The 9,715-nt window shown below is 38.7% G+C and overlaps 1 pseudogene; it reads left to right on the forward strand.

Annotated features, from left to right (window-relative positions):
• The first annotated feature begins 26 nt into the window (after positions 1–26).
• LOC112643430 (hsc70-interacting protein-like) lies at positions 27–4,153 on the forward strand (annotated as a pseudogene).
• The last annotated feature ends 5,562 nt before the right edge of the window (positions 4,154–9,715 follow it).

Raw genomic sequence — 9,715 nt, forward strand, 5'->3', positions numbered from 1 at the left:
TCTGGATGTCAGGATGTTCACGCAGTATGCCAGTGATTCCACCATCCGGGCATCTGCAGGCCTCCCCCATCCCCTCTGCACACTGGCCAGGATGCCACAAGGAGCAGCTGGCTGGTACTGGTGGGGAGGAAGTCTCCTGCTCTTTCACAGACAGACCCACAGGCCCCACCCTCATAGAGCTTATGGGTAGAGCTAACGATTTCTTTCTTTTCCTTTCGATCCTAGAAATAAAGTGGATAGGTCCATTCCCTATATAACTATTGATACAAAAATCTGAAACAAATATTTCCAAACCAAGTCCCGGAGTGTACAGAAAAAAATAAAAATAATTACAAAAGGTAGGATCTCCTTTTTAATTTTTTTTAATTTTTAAAATATCAAGGATGTCTTAATTACTCTTTTTTTTTTGTCTATTTGGGTTTTTTTTTGTCTATTTGTTTTTTTTTAATTTATTTTTTATTGGTGTTCAATTTACTAACATACAGAATAACACCCAGTGCCCGTCACCCATTCACTCCCACCCCCCGCCCTCCTCCCCTTCTACCACCCCTAGTTCGTTTCCCAGAGTTAGCAGTCTTTATGTTCTGTCTCCCTTTCTGATATTTCCCACACATTTCTTCTCCCTTCCCTTATATTCCTTTTCACTATTATTTATACTCTTAATTTAATTTATACAACAGATTAGAGGAGCAAAAGCTATATGATTATCCTAATACATGAAGAAAAAATCTGATAAAATTCAACTATTGATGAGTAAATCTCCTAGGGAAATAGGAATTGAAGGGAATTTCTCTAAACCAGACAGAGATGATCAATTAAAATCTAAATGTGCTATGAAAGCCTTAGAAATGCCATTTCTCTTAAAACAAAAAGTATAAGAAAAGATGCTTATTGTCATCACATCTACTCAACATTGCACCTGAGGTTTTAGCCAGTACATATGATATAAGAAACAGCAGTAAGAAATAGGTATTTTTAAATAGAAATAAGTAAGAAATATAAATATTTTTAAATAGATATATAATTGTTTACTATTTACAGATGGTTTTATCTATAGCCTAATAGGGTTTTTTTTACCAAACATTTTATAACTTAAAGAGCAAACAAATCACTAAAACAATACATTTATCATAAGATTCAGGAAACAGATATATTGGACCATAAAATTTTATGAAGGCCCATTAGAGAGAGTATGAAAGTTGGGTTTGTTTTTATGTTTCCTCATTTCTCCTTCCTTCAGGTGTCAGCTTATGATTTACTGCACCCCACTTTTATATTCTCTGCCACCATATACTCAGTGATGTAACAGTTCATGGATTTAAAAGACTATGAGCTGTACTTTTAGTAACAATTTTATTTTCATGTTTTCCTTTTACTCACAATAAATGAAATAATAGGTCTTTTTCAGAAAAAAAATCTATGATTATTAAGAACCAGGGTGCATGGCTGGCTCAGCCACAAGAGCACGTAACTCTGGATCTTGGGGTTGTGAGTTTGAGCCCCACGTTGAAATTACTTTAAAAAAAAAGAACCATTACTTAAATGAATTATAACATAAAACCTCAAGAGAGCCTGGACTACTCTTATTTTACATTTTTTCTTTGCTCTGACCATGCTTATTAAATCATGGAATCCCACATACTGGGCATTTTAACCTTGCAAATTCTACTACTTTCTACTTGCTGAGCTTGAGAGATCTATTATGCATGTGACAAAATTCTTCCATATTAGTATCTAGTGAGACTTATCTAAATTTTTTTCTCAAAAATATCCATATACTCACTACCTATATCTCAATCCTTCATTAACCTGCAAATCCTGAGGAGCAGAATTATATAGTCCTTAGTCTAAGAACTAGAAAAATCAGTGACATAGAAGGAATTCAGTTGGTTTCTCCTCAAGAAGAAAAGCTGGAAAAAATGTTTAGGAAACCCTGTTTTTCCACTGAAACTGCCAAAATGAGACTTAGAATACAATTTTTGAGAAATGAACAGATACATGACATGGCATCAGTATTACCAATAATGAATATCCAACTGCTTATTAACCATAAGTCAAACCCTGGTCTGATCTGCATAGTTAATGAAAAACATATTTGTGAGTTATAGATTAAGTGGTATATTGTTATGGTGGAGTTTGCAAAAATATATCAAAGACATAGCCCTCAGAGAAATCTATCAGGAGAGACCACAGGGTATACCTAGTGCCACTAGAAGGGGGAAACTCAAGAGAAGGAAAGGGGAAGGAATCACATCTGGTTCCCGGGACACAAGAAGCCCAATGACAGATTCTACAAAGGGCCCTGACTCCATCCTGTGCATGAGTTGACCTGAGTTTCCTGCTGGCCAAAAGACAAGCTCACAATCAGATGCTCCTTCAGATGCATCTTTTTAAAAAATAAATAAATAAATAAATTTTTATTCGCTTGAGAGACAGTAAGAAAGAGAGCACAGAGGGAGAGGGAGAAGCAGACTTCTCACTGAGCAAAGAGCCCGACTCAGGACTCGATCCCAAGACCCTGAGATCATGAGTTGAACTAGAAGGCAAATGCTTCACCGACTGAGCCATCCAGGTGCTCCTCCTTCAGATGCTTCTTATTCTCGCTCCCCTTGACTCTCAGAATGCCACTCTCTATTATCCACCTGCAAACTATCTTCCAAGTGAAACCACCAGAAATGTAAAGAATTTTCTTTGTTGTTGCTATTCTAGACTCTGTATTAGCCAGAAGTTTCTTGGTTCCATACCCTAACTGCCAGCTTTTTAATTTTCTCCACTTATTCAAAACAAACAAACAAAAAGAAGCAATGTTCCTTCTTTCAAAGTCTAGAACACAAAGGAGAGACACTTGTTAACCATTTCTCCTTCAGCTGGATAGTGCTGCTGACATAACTGTTTCTAACTGATGAACACTTATTTTCTTCCAGGTTTACGGAGGCATACGTGGCACACCAAGTTATATCTATTTAAGCCTGCCACCTGCCAGCGCCCCTGGACCTTGGACCCCTGCAAAGTGAGTGAGCTTCGGGCCTTCGTGAAAATGTGTAAGCAGGATCCGAGTGTTCTGCACACCGAGGAAATGTGCTTCCTGCGGGAGAGGGTGGAGAGCATGGTAAAATACCATGGGGGTAAAATACCACCTGCTACTCATAAAACTAAATCAGAAGACAATATCAAGGAAGAAAAAACAGATAGTAAGAAGGAGGAGGAAAACATAAAGACAGACGAACCATCAGATGATGAAAGTGATCTAGAAATGGACAAGGAAGGTGTAATTGAACCAGATACTGATGCCCCTCAAGAAATGGGAGATGAAAACGTAGAGATAACTGAGGAAATGATGGATCAGGCAAATGATAAAAAAAAGTGGCTGCTACTGATGCCCTAAATGGTGGTGACCTACAGAAAGCCATTGACTTGTTCACAGATGCCATCAAACTCAATCCTCGCTTGGCCATTCTGTATGCCAAGAGAGCCAGTGTCTTCATCAAACTACAGAAGCCAAGTGCTGCCATTTGAGACTGTGACAGAGCTATTGAAATAATTCCTGATTCAGCTCAGCCTTACAAGTGGTGAGTGAAAGCACACAGACTTCTGGGTCATTGGGAAGAAGCAGCACATGATCTTGCCCTTGCTTGTAAACTGGATTATGATGAAGATGCCAGTGCAATGCTGAACGAAGTTCAACCCAGGGCCCAGAAAAATTGCTGAACATTGGAGAAAGTATGAACAAGAACATGAAGAGTGAGAGATCAAAGAAAGAATAGAAAGGGTTAAGAAGGCTAGGGAAGAACATGAGAGAGCCCAGAGGGAGGGAGAAGCCAAAGGACAATCAGGAGCTCAGTATGGCTCTTTTCTAGGTGGCTTTCTAGGAGGAATTCCTAGTAATTTTCCTGGAGGAATGCCTGGAATGGCAGGGGGGATGCCTGAAATGGCAGGAATGCCTGGGCTCAATGAAATTCCTAGTGACCCAGAGGTTCTTGCAGCCATGCAGGATCCAGAAGTTATGGTGGCCTTCCAGGATGTGGCCAGAACCCAGCAAATATGTCAAAATATCAGAGCAACCCAAAGGTTATGAATCTCATCAGTAAATTGTCAGCCAAATTTGGAGGTCAAGCATAATGCCCTTCTGACAAATAAAGCCCTTGCTGAAGGAAAAGCAACTTCGATCACCTAATGGATGTCACAATAATACAAACCAGTGTACCTCTGACTTTCTCAAGAAGAAAGCTGGGATGCCGTGAAGAGAATCCCTACCCCTCTGCCCCACCTGCAACTAAAACATTCTACAGTTGTTTGCCATTAGGGTATTCATTCAGATAATGTTTTCCTACTAGGAATTACAAACTTTAAACACTTTTTTATTTTTTTAAAGTTTTTATTTATTTATGATAGTCACAGAGAGAGAGAGAGAGAGGCAGAGACACAGGCAGAGGGAGAAGCAGGCTCCATGCATTGGGAGCCCGATGTGGGACTCGATCCCGGGTCTCCAGGATCGCGCCCTGGGCCAAAGGCAGGCGCCAAACCGCTGCGCCACCCAGGGATCCCCTTTAAATACTTTTTAAACCTTAAAAATATTTAAAAACATTAAAAGGGTGTGTTAGTCCATACATTTTTCTTTACTAATCATTTCAGTTTTTTCCCTTTGGATTAATTGGGCAAGGAAGCTACTTCAGTGTGGAAGATTTATCATTGCTCAGTTTGAGTGAAATCAAGGTTTATTAACGGGGAAAAAAAGGTATACAACGGGGACCCCTGGGTGGCGCAGCGGTTTGGCGCCTGCCTTTGGCCTAGGGCGCGATCCTGGAGACCCGGGATCGAATCCCACATCGGGCTCCCGGTGCGTGGAGCCTGCTTCTCCCTCTGCCTGTGTCTCTGCCTCTCTCTCTGTCTGTGACTATCATTAAAAAAAAAAAAAAAAAAAAAGGCATACAACGGGATGTTTCAGTATAAACGCACATCATGAAACTGTTTCTACAATGAGGCTAGTTGATCCATCCATTTACTCAATTTTTATTGAGCATATATACTATGTAACCCTCACAATGCAGGTAAGGGGGACACAAGGCAGAAGAGACAGAGGTTCTTGCTTCAACCAATTCAACACCTGCTGTGCAGACCAGTATAAAAATAAACAATGATAAAATATCATGAGTAAGTTCCAAGGTACACAGTAAGGTCTCAGGTAGTGTAGCCTCAAAGTAGGCTGGGGAGTGTCGTGTCAAATATCCAAGAGGGTACTGAAAATATGACCTGATGATCAGCATATGTTCCCGAAGATGGAGAAGGGGGTAAGAGGACCTCTTGGAGGAAGGCAAAAACAGGAGCTTCTTTGTTCAGCTGGTGGTGATAGATGGAGCAGAGCAAGAAGTGCTCAGGTGAGAAGGGCCTGCTCATGATGTCCCTTGCAATTTCAGGACAGTTTATGTTCCATCCTATGATAGCAACTGAAGAACGTGCAATAGGAAAATTGTATGAATCAGATTTGCATATTGAAAGGAATACCTTCTTGGTGATTCAAAGATCACTAAAGAGGCTGCCATGTGTATATGCAAATGAAGACACCTTACCAGAGGCTGTGCCCAAGTAGGGCAGATGTGAGGATTGGAGGGGTCCTGGGGTCATTGATCTGTCTTTGTGATGACTGGATAAAGGACAGTGAGGGACTTCTATGATCTTTGTGTTCAGGTTTAGGCAGCTGGGTAGATACTAATGCCGTGTCATCAAAAGAGAGATCTCTAGGATAAAGCATTTAATAGACTTCCTGTCAAAACTAGAATACAAATACAAAATGTACTACAAACACAATTGTCTCTGAAGACTGTGGAATCAATGGGCCTCCAAATCTGTGACTGAGATTAATGCCAAAAGAACCATTTTATGATGAACCAGAATTTAAAATGTAATTTGAATAGCGAGATAAAATATTATTTTGTATCTGACAAGTCTGTATCACAACAACTGTCCTGAAAATAAAATGCCAACATTTGGATACCACTTCAAACTTACCCATCTGTTTTCTTTTAGCTCTCTCTGCTAGGGTTTCTCCATGAAATTCCTTGGTCTGTTAGCAGTTGTTTGTGAAATCTGCTCTAGTTCCATGATGCCACGTATCAACTTGCCCTTATATTACAAATGATCTATATTCTTGGCCAGAAAAGCTTTCTAGAATATTAATACTGTACACCAAATAAATTCAGGACAGCAACTTTCTTTAGGTCAGGTGGGATGATGGAAGGTTGGCAGCGACATTCATGATACATATAGAACTTTAAGCACTGCTTTTTTTTTTTTTTAAGCACTGTTTTTGCAGAAGAAAAGACAATGAGCTATAATTTCATATGAATTCCAATTGTACGGTTTAGGTTTTTCAACAACTCATGGAAATAAATGACTAGGAAATGCCAAAGTTTAAAATGATACTCCTCCCCATTTCTAAATCGTATGTAATGAGACCCAGGATCTTTTTCCAAAGAACACTTAATAGTTCTCAACCACATCTCACTCTCTTTTATGTATTTTCATTCTTTCAACAACCAGTACAGAAAGGACACAAAATGGAGATTATTTGAATAAAGAATGAGAGAGAGAGAGAATATTACAGGCTTGATTTCTATACTTTACCATAGAGTTCTTCATAAAGGAAGATATAAATAGTAACAAATAGGATCTATAGTTATTAATTCCAAGTTACAATCTCTGCAATACATGTGACCGTCTTATAAAGATTTCCTTCATTCTCCCTAGCATCTCCACCAAAAAAAAAAAAAAAATCCTCCATCAAAAATCAATTGAAAATGACCTTTTACAAAAGGGACTTGAACAAATCCTCTATCTTTCAATTTTGTAACTTTAAATTGGTACCTGGCCTCTATGGCTGCCTATCTATGTTTACTCAACCATCCATTCATTCAATCAACAGTCATTTTCAGGTACAGTCAGGTCCACCTGTTATCTGGTTACCAGACTCCGATAAGAAAAAATACATTTCTTTATAGTAGAGAGACAATGAACTTTGCAGTCAGAACACTTCAATTGGAATTCCAGATCAATCATATTCTATCTGCAGGATTCCAGGCTCTAACTTGAAGGCTGTTATCCACCCCTTTAGGGGAGTTTGTAAAAAAATTATGGAAGTGGTTAAAGTTGATTAAACTTGAGCATTTAGTGTCTAGGAATCAGAATTTCTAACTGGCTGCAATATCCTCAAAAGGAACACTTGTTCTACCTGAATGTCCATCATTACCCTTAAGAAATATACTCTCTTAGTTAGTAAAATAATAATAAAAACAATATTTATCTTACTATAGGAATTGTTGGGAGAAATAAAAGAATGTATGTGAATAAATTTGAAAATCATAAAAGATGATAGAAGTTTAGTTACTAAATTTATTATTTTTTTAAGACTTTATTTTTCATGAAAGACAAAGAGCGAGACAGAGACAGAGACAGAGACATAGGTAGAGGGGGAAGCAGGACGTGGAACTCGATCCCAGAACCCCGGGATCACGAACTGAGCCAAAGGCATGCTCAACCACTGAGCCACCGAAATGCTCCAGTTACTAAATTTATTTAAATGATGAAATTTTATTATTAAATATTAAGCACAGGGGCAGCCCCGGTGGCGCAGCAGTTTAGCACCGCTTGCAGCCCAGGATTGAGTCCCATGTCAGGCTCCCTGCATGGAGCCTACTTCTCCTCTGTCTGTGTCTCTGCCTCTCTCTCTCTCTCTGTATCTCTCATGAATAAATAAATAAAATCTTTTTTAAAAATATTAAGCACAGTGAATTAAAAGGAAAGAACACCTGCTCTGGCTAGCCCTGATAAGAGTATATGTGGTTGGGGGCATGAAGCAAGGAGGCATTGTACATAATTACATATAAATAATATATAACTATATATAATAATTGTTATATATAAATATCTGCATACATATGACAGAGAAACTGGCTCTTACAGTATCAAAGAATAGGGCTTGCTTCATAGACAGTGGAACTGGATGACCATTTGGCTCCAACCCATGAGAATCATTACTCTAGTGCTCTGCTGTTAATGACACAGCTTCCTCCTCCACCCCTCCTCTTCTCCCTTTACCAGCTGACTTCTCCTCTGTACGTGTGCTTTAGTGCATTCTGCAGAATTCTGGCCCAGGCAAACACACACACACACACACACACACACACACACACACACACACAAGCCAAGGATTAAACAATTTTAGAATATTTTGAAGATGCTGAGAGGTCCTAATAGGAAAAAAAATACTTATTTATGCCAGTGCAATTCAAGCTTATTTCACCATGAAACCCCTGCTCTGAGAAAGACTGATCAACATCTTGCAAAACTGATATAAAAAGTTAACTTTTGGAAATATTCTCTTATCTCATGGTTTCTCCTTGCTAGGGCTCTATCTTATTTGCCATTTGAAAGCAAGCACTCAATAAATATTTATTAAATATTGCATTTAGTATCATAGATATACAACCACTCTACCAAAGTTCACCTTCCCCTGGGTATTTTTAGTTTCTTTGTAACCATATTTAATATAATGTCATACAATTTATGTATATGCCTGAAGTTCAGAAACTACCCACTTCCCAATGTGCTTCAAGTAGTTAGGTGGGCCCTATTCAGGTTAAAAGAGTCTTTCAGGATCATTCAAAACAATGCAAATATTAAGCACTTCAAAAAAATAACTTAAAACTACAGTTGACATTGATTAAATTAATCCCATTAACAGCATAATTACTATATGAAAAGGAAGGTGCGAGATAATCAATTTCAAAGAATTTTCTTTGAAAGTCAAATAAAGTACTTACTTGACAAAACATTTCTTGCTCACCTCTTGGCCCAATTCCAACCACCAACAGGGAAGAGAAAAGGCAAGGATTAGGATCCTCCATCTACATGAGTCCAAAGTCAGGAGACATAAGGAAGCATCAAGTTTGGGGCTTGAACACTTGAACAGAAAAGCACTGGACAAGCTAATAACCAGGAAAAACTATTTCATGTTTTGGCAAGAAATCCAAAATCTGGCCTTAACTTCTGCTCTATCTAACTAACAGGGGCCTGTGAAGTTCTCTTCCCCATCTCCTGAGTCTCAATTCTGATAAAGTGCTTTCAAATATCTTTCAAGTTACATCTAAGGATTCTGTGAATCTGAATGGTTCCAAATGTCTGTCTCCACCTGCACCAGAGGCATGCCTCTGCCTGGGCAGGTCTCTCATTATGGTCTGCAGCATGCTTAGTTTCTTCAATCTGATGGTGGATATCCCCAGGCCTGGGAGTAATTTAACTTGTTTTCATTTTACATTTGAGATTTCATTCTTCATATCACTCTAAATTATTTAAGAAAGCCCAAATAGCTTTGCCATTTTTCAAACTCCCCAGATCAAGTATAGTGCTCATTACACCCAGTGGGTGCTCAGTAAATGTTGACGAACAGACTGTTCTCCTACTCCAAAAATAACATGAAAGAAATCTATAACTTCAGGCAATATGCACAATACCTTCTGTAGTTGGATGGGTTTTATCAGCAAAGAAGTAAATGTAACTGCCTGTCTATGGGATGATTTGGCTGAAAAATTCAATTCATATGAGAGAACTGAAAAACACTTTGTGGGAGACAAAAAAATTAAGTATTTGAATGCACACTTGAAATAATTTGCATAGCCTTCTATTCTCATGCAGTACACTTCACTAGCCTCTAAGCAAAAAA

The sequence above is a fragment of the Canis lupus genome, chromosome 1 (assembly GCF_003254725.2).
Source record: "Canis lupus dingo isolate Sandy chromosome 1, ASM325472v2, whole genome shotgun sequence".
Classification (NCBI taxonomy): Eukaryota; Metazoa; Chordata; class Mammalia; order Carnivora; family Canidae; genus Canis; species Canis lupus.